The sequence below is a fragment of the Mus caroli genome, chromosome X (assembly GCF_900094665.2).
Source record: "Mus caroli chromosome X, CAROLI_EIJ_v1.1, whole genome shotgun sequence".
In the NCBI taxonomy this organism is placed as follows: Eukaryota; Metazoa; Chordata; class Mammalia; order Rodentia; family Muridae; genus Mus; species Mus caroli.
The window spans coordinates 36,298,083-36,319,060 of NC_034589.1; the positions used below are offsets into that span (position 1 = coordinate 36,298,083).

General features: G+C 33.4%; 1 protein-coding gene across 5 annotated transcripts in view; it reads right to left on the reverse strand.

Moving 5' to 3' along the window:
- The window catches only part of Tenm1 (teneurin transmembrane protein 1), an 811,210-nt gene that overhangs the window by 614,727 nt on the left and 175,505 nt on the right, over positions 1-20,978 (reverse strand). Inside the window, exon 1 of one of the 5 annotated variants that reach the window (XM_021153952.2) lies at positions 17,521-17,562. The exons of the other annotated variants lie outside the window; for them this stretch is intronic. The gene's annotated coding sequence lies outside the window, so the exon portion shown is untranslated. Of the gene's footprint in view, positions 1-17,520; positions 17,563-20,978 lie in introns of those variants that run through there. 5 annotated transcript variants of the gene reach the window in all.

A 20,978-nucleotide genomic window follows, 5' to 3' on the forward strand; every position in this document is an offset into this window, starting at 1 on the left:
AATGGGTGGGTAGGGAAGTGGGGGGCGCTATGGGGGACTTTTGGGATAGCATTGGAAATGTAATTGAGGAAAATATGTAATAAAAAATATTTTAAAAAAAGAATGCTAGTCTTATTTAATAAAAAATCATATAATTATTATTTAATATTTATTTGAGAAACACTGATTTAGCCAAATGTTAAGGTTTTATTATTTATTTAATTTTATGGGTATGGCTACTTTGACTGCACATATGCACCATGTGTTTGTAGTACCCACAAAGATGTTTTTAATTAAATAATAAGTTGATTATTTTAATTTTCACTGATTTGTTTTGGCATGGTATGGACCAATGTCTGATTCCCAACAACATCCACTGGTTCTGAAGGGTGATTTAAAAAATCCCTATGGTAGTATTATATGGTATGGAATTTGGAAATACATGCTTACTATCACAATATAGTTTTATATTTGAAACATGTTTACCATAAAATATTTTCATAAAGAAGCTACAGAAAATAATCCTCTCAATGGAGTTCAGGGACATAAGTTTTTATATGTATCAAAAGAAGAGATGCATTTGAATAGGCTGAAAAGTAGTGGGGAAGGTTCAGCCCAGCTCTTGAAAAGTTCTGGGGAAGGGTTTCTGTTATTTTTGGAACACTAATCTTCTAACAGGTCATGTATATTCCCAGCATTAACAAGTTGCCAAAATAATGTGTTGAACATTTGCTAACACTCTCTAAACATAACTAAAAGAAAACAGTAAAGAGCAAATTCTTGAGAAAGAGATTGGGGTATCTCTTAGTGTTTTTATATGACAAATTATCTTTACTCATCTTTTTATTTTATTTAAATTTTTATTTGTGATGTGTGTGTGTGTGTGTGTGTGTGTGTGTGTGTGTGTGCGTTTGCACATGTCTCTAAAGATCTTGGGCTATCCATCTTCTATATTTTGCTACTGAAGTAGGTCCTTTACTTGAACTAAGACAATGCAGATACAGTTGGTCTGGATATTCTGTTTGCTTCAGGAATCCTTTGTTTACAACATTCTTAGTACTGGAATTACAGGTGCATCTGACATGCTTACTCAACATTAATGTGTGTTTAGGGGGTCTCAACTCCAGTCCTCATGACTGTGCAATGAACACTTTATCTAATGAGCCATTTCCACAGGTTATTGAAAAATAATTTTGCACTGTCCAATTTAGCAAGCATTTACCATATTTGAGTATATTTGTCCTGAAAAGGGTTGCTCATCTGAAGATAAAATTCAAATAAGAATATTGTTTGTTTTGTTTCTTTTATCTAGCAAACCTTGAAATGGCACGATTTTTATAAAAAAAATCTCTTAGCTTCCATAGTGTATTGGAATATTGCTTATGATGAAATAGTTATAATAATAGACAACATAGTTATCTTTCACAAGTTTGTTCAAACTATTGCCTGCAAGACAAAACTTGAGCTTGAATTGAGAGCATGACACCATAGTCTTGTGAATGAAATCTGCTTGTATATCAGGGTTGATTTTACATATGTGAATATACACCTCAAACATTCCCATGCTAGCCTTTTCTAGGCATTTAGCTTTCACCTTATGAAGCTCTGATGTCTCTTTATTACACAAAGTAGTGCCACTCATCTTAGTTTGTTTCTATCTACTCTGTTTTGTTATACAGGTGCGCCTCTGCCTGAAATTACTTTTTATGGTAATTACTGTTTGTGTCTACCTCCTTAAAATGGGAACTATAACAACCTGTGTCTGTCAGCTGCTGCGGCGCAGATTACTATTTAGCTAAAAGAGATGAAATCTTGTCATTTGTGACAGCAATGGTAGAAACTAGAAATTTTTATGTTAAATAAAATAAGCCACCCATGAAAGACGAGTTTCTATGATATGCAGAATATGACATTGATGTCCTAGAAGTTGTATAAAAAAGGAATACTGGGGTAAGTAGGGGGAGTATGAGAAAGGCTGATCAGTAGGTACTAAGTTATACTCCTATAGGAGTAAGGCATTGGAGCTTTGTGTTAGAAAACAGGGTAACTATAGAAAACAATCATAATTTTTTAAAGACTAATGAAAATGATGTTCATATTTTTAACAATAAATAAATAAGGAATGTATGCGGTTATAATATGTAATATGGTTTATAAATTATGTCATCATATTATGTGTATATCTATTGAAATATAGCATGGTACCTCACTGAATTTTATGGTTTTTTATATATATATATATCAGTTTAAAATAATTTAAAGTAAGATAATAAAAATAAAGCAATGGAGTTATTTCATAATGATATGAAACAGTATTGTTTCATAATATATTTTAATAATATTTCATAATTATATTCATAAAATTTCAAATTATTGCATAATAATAAAAATACCATAATGCAATTATTTCACAATGTATACTGGACTTACTGAATTCATAAAGATTCAACTGCTTCTGCCTCCTGAGTGCTGGGATTAAAGATATGTCCACCATGCTAATCTATAAAAATATTTCACAGTCCAGGTTTAAAGACTGCTCAGTAGATAAAGCACTTGCCAGAAAGTATGGACATTAAAGTTTGGAGGACTTACACAAGAGTGGAATGGACAGAGTGTCTGCCTATAATGCCAGTACTCCAGAAGCAGAAATAGGGAATTCCCAAGGAATTACCCAGTGTTCATGAGCTTCTTTTTCAGAGATTGGCCCTGACTCATAAGTAAAAAAGGAAATAAATAAATATATACATATATACATAAATACATAAATACATAAAGTGTAGCTTAATGGAGGAAGACATCTGAAATGAATTTTGGACTTTCATAGGTACAAGTGTATATATACATACTCCTTACCAACATATACTATACACATGTAAGAATTCATATCACATGTGCAGGCAACACACACACACACACACACACACACACACACACATACTGCAATAAATAATGTAAACTATAGGAACGATTCCAAACTGTTTTGCGGTTTACACATTACATTGGTGTGCTTAATGATTTGGGGAGTATTTGGTACATAGTAGACTTTCCTAAATACTAAGTTACAAGTGAATAGATTTGCTAACTCTACCTAGCCACATAATTGAATACAATTTTTATCATGAAAATAGGCTTCAGGCCTGTTGTTAATGGGCTCAAATGTCCCCAAAGGTTTTCCCTGGAGGTTTTGTCTAAATGGAAGGACCAGGTTTATTTTTCCCCCAGTCAACTGCTTCAAAATTCTAGCTAATTCTCCAGGTGAGTAATTAGGATAAAACTTAATTCTTCAGATGAATTCTAAGGAATTGATTATTTCTCTAGAGGCCATTGGGCTGCATTTAAATCACCATTTCACTTTGGACTCTGAATGATCCAATTTACAAATCCCAATGAATCAAATTAACTAGATAACCGCCAAATGTAATCCCATTCAGGGAGTGAAATATCTGCTTTCATTGTCTTTGTTAGTTAAATGAACTCTATTAGTTAAACTTTACTTCCATTTGTATTATTTTAACACACAACACATTAGAAGCTTTTAACCCTAAAAATACATGTGATACTGCAATCTCTATTTTCTTTCTTTGATTCCAAATCTGAATTTATTCTCCTCTACTGATTTACTTATCTCATCTGGATGCAAATATCACGATACAACTTCATAATATAAATTGTAAATTAATTGTCAACATTTTCTATAAGATTCACTGTTGATAAAATAAAATGAAAACTTCCCTCACACTGGTTGATATTATGTAAATTTCAAGGAAGTGTGTCTTTTGCTTTAGCATTTAAAACTGTTTTTATGGGAACTGGCTTTTTGTGAAGGTGTCTGTTAAAAATCCGTCCCAGGGAATACACACTAAATTAAAAACTAATAGTTCTTTTGTTAGAGCTTCCTGTCAAATCCTTGGTGCAGCTCACCTAGCAGTTCTCTAGTTTTTTCATAACAACTTCTGAAGTTTCATTGCTGTTCCCATTCCTTCAACATCTGGCTTCAGCTGCACATACAGTTTTCTCTGAATGTGGACAATTACGTCAGGAGTTACTGTTCTCTGCTTGTGCATTCGTACCTGCTAATACTATAAGGCCGGTTGCTCAGGTAGAATAGCACATTTAGAATGAAGTAGTCACAATTTCTAGTGACTTCTTTATGAAAGAAGATTTCTTTATGAAAACCATTTCATCAATCTCATAAGTCAGGGGTCTGAAAACATTCTTTTTTTTTTTTTGATTTATTTTTCTGTAAAAAGCCAGCTACTAAACGTTTTATGCCTTTGTTGAAAAAAAAAAAAACCAACTCATTTAAGTGAATGAATGTGGCCATGTTGGATAAAATTTGGTTTTCATTGGCACAAAAACTATATAACTATTACATTGCACAAACATCTTTCTTTTTTTTAATTTTAATAAGTTTCAAAAGCAACCATATTATGAACCCATTCAGAAATGAAGGCTGCGCCACATTAACTGGGGTCATGGCCTGCCAACCCCTGCTCTAAGTTGCCTTATATCATTTAAAGGTAAACAAAAACATCATTGTTCCCATTGATAATGGATGCCAAATAAGTCCTGAATAAATTGAGGAAACGGTACCAATATCTGGAAGAAATTATGGCTATCTGCCAATCCAGAAAATACTTGTTGAATATTAAATTGACTAGAAATATCTGATGCTAACTCCTTGCATATAACACCAAGGGCCTTACTGATCATCCATATATTAGTATGTTTCTCATTCCAGCAGGTGAAACAATAAGCTTTCCTCAGGAAAGATTACTTTGTTTTAAACCTTACAGACACTACTCACTGGCTAAAAGTTTTATATACATGGCTTCTTTGATGAGACTCAAATTATAGTTGAAATACAGCTGGAAACTCAGAGAGCTCTGTCATACTTGGATATCTCGCATCCTGTCACTGTGCAAAGTAGGTGCTAAGCAATAATGAGAATAATTGCTTAGTGTTCCGGAAAATGAGGCTGGAAGCAACAGAAAAGTATCCAGGGAATATGTTATGAAATATCAGCTGCAGTTTCAGGTTTATTCCTGAATGTCTAAGGTGGTATTATGAAATGGAAGCAAAGTAAAAAAATTACTATCATTATATCTATATCTATAGCTACATCTATATCTATGTCTATATCTATCTCTGATTTGGGAATTTTAAAACCTAGAACTTCAAAACTCTATCCTCAAATAGTATATATAGTGAACTATTTTAAACCATTTGTATAGCAACATTTCTTTTAAAATTCGTCTTTGACATCCTAAGCATCAAGGAGTCTAATTCATTTAGAGTAAATCATTTTTCATGAAAGGAGAACATTTATGCCTCTGAGTTACAAACTATATTTGAGAAACTTAGGGTTACTTTATTTGTGCGTGAATCATTTTATTGATGCAATTTCTTTTGTAATTATTTATTTTAATTTCATTTTTCCTGTGCCCAGTAATAATCTTTTTAGATGCAGACTTATTATTATCAAATATCTTACATTTCGAGATATGAAAACATATGCTCAATATAAGTTAGATCATTAAGAACTGCTCATATGCCCAGGGTCCCCAATGAAGGAGCTATAAGTTGACATTAGACAATGAGATATAACATGTACAAAATTTTCAAGAGTTCCATGTGCTTTCATGAGTAAGGGCATGATAGTCTGAAAACCTGTGTCATTTAGTCAGTGGTATAGACTATGTTATGGGATAGATCAGTGTCCACTATTCTCAGTCATGGAGCTTCCTATCAATCAAAACATAGACTCTCACTACCCATTAAAATGTATAGAATAAAGCAAGTTAGCCTTTTTACTAAAGAATAAAATATTATCACTATGTTTACAAAAACATAGAACAACTATTTATATTTCCATTACTTTCACTGTAAAAGTATTAAATTTCTTTAAATAAGTCCAGACAATTCAGTGTGGGCTATCACTCCCCAATCAATTCTATTTGGTCTTTTTACTTCCTTTTGCAAGCTACTTGTTAATAATTAGTGTTACCTTCAGATTTATACTTGAAAGTTAATCTAAATATCTTATGTGAGAATTAGTCAATCAAAAGCAAAGGTTACAATTTTATTTGATCATTATCAAAATGAAATGGAAATTGCGGACAAACAAAGGTAAATATTCATGAAAGTATCTTGTTTATACACTAAATTGGGATTTTTAGTATAGCATAAGTATAAATGTAGTGTCACAAAGAAAGCTAGAGATTATGAAAGTGCATATTGTATTATTAGTTTGTTTTGGATTGACCTCTTTAGATTTAAAGAGGAGTTGAATTAGGAAAGACACCAAAATTCAAAGTGATTCACCTTTCCATTTCAATTACATAGAAATGATTAAGATGATATAACACATTTGTGTATATATGTATATGAATAGATATTCAAAGATGATAGATACATATCCAATATAATATATGAATATTATATATAACATATACAATCCATATTGTGTAAAATTGATCAGGCTTTCAATACATTTCTCTGAAGGAACACACTTCAATATTAAAATAAGAATGAAAGCCATGTGCTTATTTAGTGAGACTTGTAATCATGATATAAAAATTTAACAAGACCAATTTGAAAAAGAAAAATTGCACATTAAAAGTTCATGCAATAATTCTTTTAAAAATAATCAGTGAACCTCTGGGAGGGAGCACTGTAAGCCCATATGGGAAATTTTCATTTTAGACCGTCTAACAGTAATCCCAGTACCAGGCATGAGAAGAAGCCTTCCATTGAATAGAAGATCAGTGATGTCTAAGAGACTTTCAAAACTTTATAGGCTATTGTTAATGACCTTGATTGTCTCCACGAGGTGGAGGATTAGTCCCTATTCCTGAGGGGGGAAAACATGCACTTTGGTCACAGAGCCCAAATGCCTATAAGCTGGATTTGAATTGAAAGCCTCCTCCCAGAGGTTTAGCTTTCAATATATCAGAAGGTTTCATGAAAGATTCTAACAGTCTTATTCACAATGCTCACAAACTTCAATGATCAGCTGAGAGCAATAGGTCTTAAGGGGGTAGTAGTGACATGAATATTTTCTTGGTAACTAGCGGGTCTTTAATTGGACTTAAAACACATACACACACACACAAGAAATCATATCAAGTACTGGATACCTAAACCTAGAAACTACTCAGGGCTGGGGATAATATAAACTCACATAATCCACTAATATATTCTAAATATTTTTCTGCATAGGCACAGATAAGTAAGCCCCCCTCCAAGGAAACTTTACTATGCAAAAAATGGAGACAATTACAGAAAATCACAAGCAATCAAAATGCAGAGTTGTTGAGCTCAGTCTCAACTAATAAATCTATACCAAACTTCTTCAGCTAAAGTACAGGGATCATTGTAGAAGGAGCAGAAAGGTCATAAGAACCAGAGCATCAGGTATTGTGTTGTAAGATTCTGTCTCCTACTTGTGTCAGAAGCTACATGTGTGAAGGTTTACCAACATGACTACCTGAACACGAGCTGAACAGGATAAAAGATAGACATGCTATTCCCACAAGGCTTCACCCTTACACAAAGAGTTACAGGCAACTAGAGAATGTTGAAGGCTGGGAGAAATAGTCTTCTCCAAGGAAGAGTGCACCAATTGGCTATCCAATACCAAATGCCTAACCTTAAAAACATATACATACAAGTAACATTACACAGACAGAGCAGGATATACATATATATGTATACGCTCTAGCTCCAGGTCACATACTTCAAAGGCTTACAACAGGGAGAACAAAGAGGCCCCTGATTCTTACTCTGGTTCTGAAGTCGAGAAATGCTACCTGGGGGTTTACAGCAAGGGAAATGAGGATGAGGAATATGATGAATATATGCAGCTAGTGGAAGAAGAAGAGGATGCGGAGGAGGATAGGGAAGAACATGATGTGACTGGAGAGGAGGAGGATGAAGGTTACAAGGATGGAGCTTTGGATGATGAGGAAGATGAAGAGTATGCTAGTTAAAGAGTCAGAAGATGAGGATGAAGAGGATGACTAAGGAACATTAACCAATTTTGTGAAATTCCTATTGTGATTTGATTGTTTCTAACTATTTGTTCCCCCCACCCCAATTTCCTGCATTTATATTTCTTCTGAATGTAGGGAAAGAAAGGATTACTGGAGATTGTGAGGAGGAGAAAAGGGAGTAGGGAAGGAATAAAATACTGTTTTTACTGCCACTCTTTATTTCCTTTCCCTTTTCTTGGCACCTGGAATGTCATTGTCAATATGATGTTAGTACATACCAAGCAAGCATTTGTTCTTATTTCAGGTTTGTCCCTCATTCCCAGAGTTGGTCAGGAGGATATGGCTGGCTCCCATCAGTTTATTCACAGCCCTGGAAGCATTGAACCCCACCTGTCTTCAATAACTCTAGTTCTGATCCATATGGTCTCATGGTCTTGGCTAGAGTCATTTGTTACCCTGGTTTGTAAATAGTAACCTTCAAGTTTACTTTGGCACTGGTTTGGGGATATTCCCAACCTTTCTTCCCCCTTCTCCTCTTTACAGATAATAGTGGGCTTTGCTTTTGCAAAGAAACCTTTTGCCTCTGGAGCTGTGAACCTGAGACAAAAACGACAGGATTAGGAGATACAAATGAAGTGGACTAGGTAGTCATAATAATAATAATAATAATAATAATAATGACACCTTCAGAAAATAGCCTGTCCTATCTTGTTCTGCAAAATATTAGAGCAAATTGTTCAGCAGATATGACAGGAGGACTCATCTCTCATACTCCAGATTGGAACATTTTTACAAATTTAAGTGCTGGAGGCTCACTGCATGTCTGCAGGATTTCTTTTTGTTCATTTTCCCCGCTTCTTCTGAATGTTGGAGCATGGAAAAGGAACGCAAAATTGTATTTTCTTACCTAGTGGGACTCTGATGTGACTTCTGTTCCTCCTAGTGCACACTGTCTGCTTTCAGCATTTCCCTTCTGGACATTAGAAGTGCCATGCTGTTTCCTAACCTGTGTTTCAACTGCACAAAAGAACATCTGCAACATATTTTTTCCCTCACCTTGGGACAGTGCCAACTTTTAAGTTGTAAGTCTGGTTATCACTGATAAATTTCAATAAATCTTTTTATTAAAATGTTTAATGAAGATTCTAGATAATACAGTAGAACATGGAAAACAAATCAGGTATAAAATGAAGACAATTAGATAGAATTTTTACCAATTTCAAATGCCATGTTTATATACACAGAGAAATCCTAGAATTCATACAAGCTATTATGATTTAAAAGGAATTTTTGAAAGGTCTCATGAAATAAAATCAATGTACTAGAATCAATAACAAAAATAACTCAATAGGAAAAGAGCCCCAAGATTATATCTATAGTACTAAAAAGTTGAAAAGAACCTAGAAATAGTTCTTGCCAGAGCTACGCAAACATTTATAGAATAAGCAAACATTGTAGAGCATACCAGATTCACATGTAAGGAAAGGTACAATATGTTCATGAACTAAAAGACACAGTATCAAGAAAGTATGACTTGTACTCAATTTAATCTGATGCTATAACAAAGACATGAAATGCAAACTAAAAGCACATGTAGTACAAGGAATTTGCTGTTAAAATTTATTATAAAAAATAAAATTAAACAGAATGTCAGAAAATGAACAAATTGTGTGAAGAGGTAATTTTCAATTTTAACATAACAGAACTATGAGAAAGCACTTGGATTTACAATCAATCAATGGAATATAAATTAAATAAATACTCAAGACCTATAGATGTACAGAGTGACAACATTTTACCAAATTTTAGTAAGGAGAATTAGGAATTTCATATTGTACGAGTAAGTATTGTACTCTCTACAAAACAATTAATTTAGCAACGTCTTACAAATTTGGGGAAAATGTGCTGTCCAACCCATAAGTTCCTATTCTAGAGATGTACTTTAAAAATGTCTATTTGCCATCAGAAGTGGATGCTCACAGTCAGCTATTAGATGGAACACAGTGCCCCTAATGAAGGAGCTACAGAAAGTACCCAAGGAGCTAAAGGGGTCTGCAACTCTATAGGAGGAACAAGAATATGAGCTAACCAATACCCCCCAGAGCTGTGTCTCTAGTTGCATATGTAGCAGAGGATGGCCTAGTTGGCCAACGGTGGGAGGAGAGGCCCTTGGACTTGCAAAGATCATATGCCCCGTACAGGGGAAGGCCACGGCCAGGAAGTAGGAGTGGGTGGGTTGGGGAGCAGGGCTGTGGGAGGATATAAGGGGCTTTGGGGATAGCATTTGAAATGTAAATGAAGAAAATACTTAATAAAGATGACCTATCCTAAAAAAAATGTCTATTAGCATACACAACAAATTCCTACAAGTCTGTTTACTCAATCAATGTCCTTCTGAAGGACTCCTTAGTCTTGGACTGTTGAAGTTTGACTCTTACCTCTGTGTTCTTTTCCGTGTGACTATTTGTTAAGACAACTGTTAAGAAGAGTTCTAGTCTACCCTTAGGCAAAATCTCAAGAGGAGGAACAAATTGCCCTTTCTTGGAACAAGATTATATTAGATCAAATTTTTCCAGGAAACAGAAAAAATCTTAACTCTTTTAGCTTTTTATTTGTTTGTTTGTTTGGTGGGATTGTCTGGGTTGGTGATTGTTGTTGTTTTGAGTCACCGATTCAACTGTTGTCCAAAATGCCTTGGGATAAACTGTTATACAGTGATGGTTATTGTTAACTGAAACTATGACAGAATTTAGACTTACTCAGGTGATGGGTTCCTGTCATTGCCTGTGAGATAGTATCTTGAATGAACTAATGGAGATGCCAAGTCCTGACCACTGTGGGCAGTACCATTCTCAGACTAGGATCCTCGACTGTATGTATAGAAATGAGAGCTGAATGACAGCATGTATTCATGGTGCTTTTCTTTCTGATTGTTAGTTTGATATGACCAGCTTCACTGTACTATACATTATACACAGGCACCAGGCAAAACGTATACTTAATACTGATGATCAAAATCAGTTAACCAGGACAAGCTTCTGATCAGAATTAAGGACAATATCCTTCTATTCAGCAGGGTAATATTGGTCATGCCCCAATTTGTAATAGAAATGGTTGTTCTCTTTCATTTTATCATTAAATTTACCATTATTTTTCTGGGAGTATATACTATGCAAAAATACACTAATTAAAACACAACAGATGACACCATCAATCAATATGATTGTATCAATATAATTGTATAATATGTCATACAGTGGAGCATGCTCTCAGAGATAATCATGATATATGCACTATATTAGAAATCAAAGAAGATCAAGCTATGCCTATAGGGGCAGCTAAACTATTTGGGTAGGTAACTGTCAAATTCTGGGACAAGATAGCATGGCATTTCTGAAAACATAGAAGAGGGGAAAGGGATAACATCATGCTTGCTAACACATTAGCAGCAAGTAGCAACCCTTTTCTTTAACCATGAGTTAGTGAAGGACCCTTTTGTCTTGCAATGATTGGAGTTTAAAAAAGTTTGTTTTTTTCCATATCCTCTTCCAGGTTATAAAAGTCATAAATTGAATATGTTATAGAATTAAAAGTGGCTCAGCTCACATACACAACATTTTGCTGATTTGTAAACAATTTGTATTCATTTGTACTTCTTATTGGGCTGCAACAATTAAATGATAAAAATATTTGTCATTATATATGCCACTAGTGAGAAAACATCCATGTGCATCTCAAAATACTACTTTGGATGCATAGTGTGCACTTCTGAAGAGAAGATAACCCTTTTGTTTTGTTTTGTTTTCCTTACAAAGGAAAGACACCATCCTTTCTTTTATACCTGTAAAAATCATAGCCCCCAAAGGTAAAGTTGCTTGCCAAAAAGTGTCATAGCTTGTGTCAAGGCCTGGACTAGGCACCAAAGCTCTTGCTTACCTAGACAATACATTACTCAGAAGACTGCCTTGATTGCTTTACAGAAAAGACTGCTTTAGGAAAAGCAACAAATCTGCATATACCAACCGAGATGCTAGACTTCTGCAATCTGTTTGGTTTTGCACAATTTTTCTATGTTACATGCTCTAAGTTAACTATACACCAGAGGAGGCGAGAGAGCAAAAATTGTCATTTGCAAAAGTTGGCATCAATCTGCACTGTGCAACGAATTCTTTCTCAGTGACTTGAGTTTGCCATAAAGAAGCAAGTTTGACACCACTGCAATTCTGCAGCTCCCAGGGGAAATAATGAAAAATTTGATCAAAGATTACTGCTAGGATAACAGCAGACTCACAAATGAGTGTCACTTCAACAGGGCGGTGGGATTTTCTTTAATAAACAATAAAGATCCTGCTACCTGAAACATAAAAGCTTTTAATATAAAAGCACGAGAGCAAATTGATCTAATGATGAAAATTTCACTCACATCTTACTATTGACATTATTTGTAAAACCTTAAAATTTAGATATACAGAGGTTAACTTCAGAGATATCTATCTGAATTCAAGCACTATCTAGCTGACTTAGCATATATTCTAAATTAATCTTTCTGTTTGTTTGTTTGGTTGGTTTTTATTCTAAGAAAAAGGGAAACACAGTTACTTTGAAAAATGCCTAATACATTTTGTAAGTAAAACATTAAGTGATTTTTCGATCATCCTAAATAAGCATCCAGTTCAACCCTCCATGACTTGTCACTTTAAATAGACCAAAGGCTTTCAGTGACAAGAATTCCTCATGGGCCCATCATTAGGAATAATGAGATAATGGATGTAAAATGATTACCAAGTGCCTGACATATGACAAATTAACAACAAATGGATGCTTCTATATTAATATTTTCATCCATTATAGTGAAAGCCAAGTGTTCTATCTAGCATGTGGTGATTGCTTTCATATACTACTATTTAAAATATGATTTCAGAGTAGGACATTTAAATTCCTAAAATTAAAAGAAAAAAAATAAAATTTACAGGATATCCTTAGACATGCATTTGGGGGTATAGAAAGTGAATACAGAAACATTAAGTTGTGCTCAAGTTTTCAATTCTAACTCAAATTCAATTTCCCAGATCTCTTTGTAGAAATGATTAGAGTAACAGGATTACAGTAAGCATCACCTACTTTTGCTACTACATTATAAAAACCATTGAGAAACAACTTCCATTGGGATGTATGGATTTAATAGTACCATTTTGACTGTTCTTAAAGTGACTTCATGAGTCTGTGTCCTGTCCTGATGTATAACGATACTGACTGCTGAATCTGAATTTATAAAATGTCAAATAATAACAACCCTAAGTTTTCAATTGTTTTGAGGAATTTTAATAATGATTTGATTGTTTGTAAGCAGATTACTAACCTGCATTCCCTGGAGTAGCATGAAGTTATGCACTAAGAGCAATGGGCTATTGTTTCTGACATACTATTGTTTCTAAAAGAGAGCCATAATGGGATGAGAGTCCACCTTATCCATTCACAAGAGAAAGGTCCTGTGACCTTCTTGGCTCCTCACATACTTAAACATTATTCTAGCATATAATTTCCCTCATAAAATTCAAGTATAACCGACAAATTTAACAGACCTTTTTCATGCCCTTAACGATTCTATAAATACAAGACAAAAGTCATGTACAAAGCCATTTTCTGGCTAAAAATGTAGCACTTTTTTTCACTGCCAACATTAGCACTAGTGGATACTTTACTTTCCAGAATGATCTTCACATAAAAATAAAGTTAATTGTTAACAACTTAGTAGAATTGCAGAAAATATCCCAATAAGTCCAATAGGGAGTAGATATTTGATGAAGCCAAGACTTCTCTACACATTTGGGTGACTATAACACTATGTCAACTTCTTCACTGATAATCCCAACTCTAGTATAATATAGTAGCCTCTCAACATCAAATATTCAGATTTCAAAGGGTAACTACAAAGACAAAGACTATGGTGTTCAACTATAATACATGGTGGAGAAAATAGTTGAGATGTAGTACATTTACATTCTGATATACTACAACATCTTGAAAAACATGGAACACCAATGAGATTATTCTAAAGACTAGCTGGTGCTTTGGCTTTATGGTGATGGATGTTTTCTACTGATAGAGAACCAAAGGATAGGAAAGCATTCTGGCACTCTATGGCATAAGATAATCTTTATATGTGCTGCTAGATTGATGCTGGGAAATAAGATGATTTATTTCTTCTCTCAGCAGCACCATCAAGCTTCCACTATGTGAAAAATGGCTTAATTGTAATCCAAAGGAGAATTCTTGTACAGCTTCTTATTCTGGGTTACTTACTTCCTTAAACCACTCCTGGCAGCACTTTGCTAAGAGATTTTCATAGAAAGACATGGAAGCACAAAGGAGGAATCAAAGGAAACGCTTCACTATTCTATACTTGTGCAGGTAGCAAGAAATCACCATTAACACATGTGTTTGTCTTCCTTCACCTCAATTCATTGAATAAGATATTTAGTTATGGGCAGTCAGGTTTTACATACCATATTTTACAGATGAGCATATTTTCCTTTTCTTGAAAATAAACTTTTTTTCATACAGTAAGACTACATATGGATTTCCCTCCCTCAACTCCTCTGAGATCCTCCCCATCTCCTCTCCTATCCAAATCCACACCCTTTCTCACTGAAAACAGGTAAGAGTCTAAGAATAATAAAAATAAAATAAAATAAAATAAAATAAAAATAAACACTGGAATAGGACAAGAAAAACAGAAGAAAATTAAATTAACCAAAGAAAACACATAAGAAATGCATATAGACAGATATACACACATTTGTGCACACAAGAATCTAATAGAAACAAAAAAAAGAAAGCCATAATATATACATAAATACCCATGAAGTTAAAAAAATGTTGCAACAAAACATTATGAGACAAAGAACTCCAAATATGTCACTGAGTTCATTTTATGTTGGTCATCTACTGCTGGGCATGGCATCTGTCCTTAAGTATAGTTTGTGTCACCAGTGAAACTCCATTGTCAAGAATTAATTTTTCATTTTTAAGTGGTTATCATTTTGGGATAGCTTTTGGTTTGGGGATGGGGTTTGATTCTATTGATCCTACACATGAACATGTTTTGAGTTAGTAACAATGTTCAATCATTTATTTATTCCATAAATGAACATCAAATAGGTTTAGAAAAGCACCCAATTAGCATTTTTAACTCCTTGTTGAAATGTTTTTCACCTCAGGAAAGCAGTTTTGTTTATCCCTGATGACTCATCTCTGAACAGAGAGCCCAGGAACCTCAATAAGTATTCCATATCATTAGACAATAAGAAACCAAATACAATGTCTCTAATTTGCACTGTGACACTAATATGAGGTGCAATGTACAGATACCTTGACATTTGGAAGGGATATAGAAATCTAGAAACACAATATTTAATCTAAGCTATAAATATATTAAACATACCTTCTGTAAGCCCTGCTTATAGTCTAAAGCCCACACTAAACTCCTATTTTTGTTTTGTTTTATGCTCTGACTACTTTTCAGTTTACTATGTATTACCACCCAAGTAGTTTCATATGCTAGTATGTAAAAGAATCCTTTCAATTTTAGTCAAAGTGTCTGCTTTCATATGTGGCCATTCCCAGAGTCCTTTCTCTGTTTGGAATATTTGTTCTTCAGTCACTTGTAGACAGTTCTCATGTTCCTCATTAGTCATTACTTAGCCTAGTTGAATATAATTCCTCCTTTTAATCTTATAAATTAGTATCTCTAGACTCTTGGCATGATCTGAGTCCTCTGTACTACATTTCTGTAGTTTTTTTTTCCAGACTTTAGTGATTAGGTGCCAAATATTCTGCACAGTGTCCTAATTGAATCAAGTGAGAAAGAACCTTGTAGTATTTGCATTGACATATGGAACTCCATATTCACAGGTGTACTTCTGTAAGAACTGTAATCATTTTTCTAAGACATCTAGTCAGTAAAATAGTGGGGCCTCCTGGTTGTACTTTTGTTGTCTATAATTAAGTCTTTCAAGTTTATTTTATGTGGTAGTGCTAAGGATATAATACAAGTTGTCACACATGCTAGGCTAGTGTTCTGCCACCTACCCTTATTCCTAGGCTAAACTGTATTTTTTTGACATTTAATAATTGCATTTATTTATGAGAAAAATGCAATAATTTATCACTTCTCGGCCTTTTGGCTACGATCAAGTGTAAAACGCAATTATTTGGTACATATAGAAGATGCATAAAATTAACAATCATTTGTTTGTTTTAGAAACCTAACAAATTCCTCCCTGGTAGTTGATTTTTAAAACCCATAAAAACTTAGAGCTGTAGTCACTCTACTGTGCAGAACGTTCAGAAGTTGCTTTATAATTCCCATCCTCTGCTGATCATTAATTTGCTTTCTTTTATGAAAATATATTTTAGATTCTTCATATCTAGTGCTTTTTGTACCTGATTTATATCACTCAACTTATGTTCTCTAATTCTATTCATATCACCATGAATGAGAAAAATGTGATGCATTTTTATGTTTTTTTTTAACATTGGCTCATTTATATTTGTTTCATATTTTCTTTTTAGCTTACATAAGACACTCTAGTAAGTTATTATGATAAGGAGTTCTAGTCATTAGCTTAATCTTTCTTTGTGTAAAATATTTCTCTTGGCTACTCACTGAGATGTTTCAATGCTGTTTGCTAGTTTTTTGTATCCCTCTATTTTCCATATTAAACTGATATTCATTAGTGTTGTGCAGCTAGACCCGCTCCCCCACATCCCATTTTAAACTTTGTATATTTGAAAAGGTAGAGTCTGTGACTTACTTTCATTATCTATAAAAGGTGGATAATAATAGCCTCAAATGCCACCAATATATCATTAGTATTAAAATGATTATCACGGGCTGGTGAGATGGCTCAGTGGGTAAGAGCACCCGACTGCTCTTCCGAAGGTCTGGAGTTCAAATCCCAGGAACCACATGGTGGCTCACAACCATCCGTAACGAGATCTGACTCCCTCTTCTGGAGTGTCTGAAGACAGCTACAGTGTACTTACATATAATAAATAAATAAATCTTTAAAAAAATAAAATAAAATGATTATCACACTGTCTTATTTAAATGAGTTGTAATTGTTATGAAGTAATGACTCTTTATAACAGTCCTATAGACACATAACATAGTCCATTTTGAGCTAGCAACACACACACACACACACACACACACACACACACACACACACACACACACATTCCACCCCCAGGGCTGCTACAAAATAATTTTAGAAAGATTCATCTGCATTTGCCTATCATTGGTAAACTATTATTATATGTTCTAATTTCCTGCTAGTATTTATATGAGTAGGTCATGAGCATCCAATAAAGAAAAATGTCATTGACTAAATTTTGGGAAATTATGCTTGTATACAAAAAGTCTTAATAATAATGAAGGTAGTCAGATGCCACTATTTAGTGATCAATTAAGACAAAAGAAAATTCCTACTGCCTAAAAGTAGAGTAATTCCAGAATGTAATGCAGTTTATAGAACATACTTACTTTGATCCTAGCTTTCATCTTCCATGCCACAGAACACCATCTGTTTAGAGGGCATTTGTAAAAATGTTGAGCCTTTTCTTATTAACCTTGCTCAGTTTAATATATTTCTTGATAATTCCTATTTAATTGGTTTTAAATGTACTATCAGTGATTTAAAATAATTGTAACTATATTTCTCAGGATGCAACACATAATGACATACCAGATTGTCACAGCACTAACAAAGTTTAATTGATCTAATTTAGACCTCATCTTATCAAACTGTGCATTCTAAGTCTGTCTTTCTTTGACCAGATGATAGCAATCTTGTCACTTGTTTCATATGTGTTAATAGCATATCAAACCATTTCAATATCAAAGGGTTTTGGTTTTTGAAAAAAAAAAAAAACAGTACTCCTCAAATAGTAAATTATATCCCAATGAGTTTTTTATGCAACAGTGGTTTAATTTTAAAGTTTAAACTTCAGGACTTCTCACTTTAATTGTCTCCTTCTACATAAGCATTTCCATACCTAACTTTACATATACAATTGTATAGTCTTTTCATAAATAGGAGTTTCCACAATGTATAAACCTGGATATTTACTTATTTCTGTAAATTTCAGAGAGCGAAGTTCTTCTAAAGGAAAAGCTATAGAAACTGAACAGTTTGCATTTACCTGTTTAGAAATATATATATATGTATATATATATAATATTACATATTATATATCATATATTATATTGTAATATTGATATATATTTCTAAACACTATATATATTCCTAAATATTATATGTGGGTGTATACACACACACACACAAGAAGTCAACTATGCTCTCCTGTTTACTTCTATTTTATTTTCAGCCCCATTCTAACATTTGTGCAGAGTTCACGCAAACTGAAAAAGCATATCTATTGCAAAAACACATTTGTAAGCCTGGGATAGGCATTTCTTGTTAGTTATCATCTTTTGAAACATCAGTAAATATATGTCATCCTATTAGTTCTTCTCCTAATTAATATAATACATCCTGGTGAATAAGTTTCTCTTTAGATCCAGTACTTTCCTGTTCATAATTCTGTTTGTATTCACAAAGTACATCTATTTTGCCATATGCAATATCCTTCCCAAGGTTCTTTAAAATATGATCTGAAGGAAAAATTGATACTATTCATCATTTGGAGTTTTGCAATAAAATTTAGGCTCATGACCTCAGTAAGCTCCCCCCCCCCCCCAGATATTGCTCTATGTTTTCAGAAAGTAATCTTCTGCTGTTGGGACAATCTGACCTCCAATTCATTCTTATTTCTATTAACGGGCACTTTACTTTGATATTGTTTTAATATCATTCATGGAATTGTTAAGCACGAATTATCAATAATAAAACACCCCTACCCATTCTTAATACTTGGCCATATTTCTGATATTCTCTTAGAATATGTACAATGTGCAAAAAGGTTTCTGTTTCTGAAGTGTTCTCCCACCATCCCTTTCTCTCTTTTTTCCTATGGTCATCAGCTCACTATTAGGCACTGCTGCAGTATTATCATATAGACACCTTAAACTGACTACTTCTAGAACAGAAGAAATTCTGCTAAATTTTAAAAAAAACACACAAATGTAGCTATTGGGAATCATAAAATTGGGCTTATGTTCACATGTTCATTGCACAATATCTCTGAAACTATCAGTTCATTTCAAAGTCTATGGAACCTCTGGGCTTTCACAGAACCAATAATGAGCAGAGACTATGAACCCTAATGTTCTCCCATTCACACTGAACTTTCATGTCAGATGTCATTGGAAGAAAGAACTTTAAAAGAAAACAATCTACATTTAATTAAAAAGTAGAGATGTCCTCAAAGATCCTTTCTAATTCTTATACTTTATGCCATATAAATATTTTAAAATGGAACACTTTACATTCTCTGTACATTCTGAGCAGTAAATGTGAGTATAGTTGTGTTAGATGCCAACATTATTTTTTTCCTATTTCGTTTTAGTCTAATGCATAAACTATAACCAAAAATGCAATGTAAGATTAGAGGACTAAGTACTCTTCAACAAATAGGTTAAGGATACCTTTTGAATTGTATTATTCATGAGATTACATCTTCTCTTTGCATTCTAATGTTGAAGAGAAGTGAATAAAGCATGAATAAACAGTAAGGAGGATGAAATAGAGAGAAACTAGGAGAATATACCCAAATAGGACTTAACCAAAAGGGTGAATGTCACACGAATTATGTAAATACATCTAGTCAAGCAGAATATCTAGGTTTTAATTAGTTTTAAAGATTCTATCATTGTTTTACTTTTTTGCTACATAATAAAACCTCTCAACTCTAGATACACCCTATACTTAAATTAATGGGCACTTTTAAAATTCAATAGCTTTAAGTATGTCTTCACTGATCTTAAAAGCAAGAAACAACTTGAGAGCTGCGACTGATCATTAATTTCTTTTCATCAAATACTTGGAATTTAAATTTAAAAGCAGCAATATACCTTGAAGTGAATGCCAGAAATTAGTGGGGATGATTCTTACTGGTTTTATTGGGTGTATGAAGAACAGTTAAGAAGATAACTTAGACACTTGCTACTCTAATTTTCCTTTCTATGTCTTCCTTCTTAAATTCCTTATCCCATCTGTTGTTTATCTTAGCAGGTGAATAGCAGTACCATCCTTAATATGTTCTTCATGTCTGGCACTCTCTCTAATTCTTGAGTGAAATCCATACTTATCTTCTATTTTAAAACTTGTTTTAAAGAAAAAAACACACCTGAAAATACTCTTGATAAATACTAGAAAAATGTGTCAGTGGAAGTAAATTTATATCTGAATGATGCTGCAATAACCTCTTAGGTCTAAAGGAATAAATTAGGCACTGTACTTGGTGAGGTAGAAGCTATTTCAGGAAGAAAAAGAAAACAAGATTTTATGTAGCTACCAGTTTAGAGCAAAGGTATTGTGAAAATCTTAGAATACAGTAGATGTTAAATAAGTCTGATAAAAGAAACATGATTGATCATCTAGTAGAGCTTAACATTAGGGAGAGGACAGACAATATTAGCTAATAAGGTTCAAAAACCTTATTAGATACTGAAATAAATGTGTTAGATATTACTATATATCAAATGTCAGATTCAAGCTTAGAATTGAACAACTGGTTGGTCAGAATACTTTAAATGACAGAATTTGCCTGTAAAAAAGTTATATCTGACTAGAAAATTTACATTTGTTGGATTGTGACAATTAAATATGGTATAGGTATCTTTGAAAGTACAAATGTTTTAAAAACTTATAAAATCATGTCATTCTATGGACTATCCTTTAATAAAACATAATAAAAATAGAGATGCATCTATTTAACAAAAGTATTACTCATCAATGACTATATAAGTTCCTGGTTGTGAGATAGCAAGCTAGAAAAACATTCATTTCTATCTATTATATTCAAGTGCTATTCAAATGT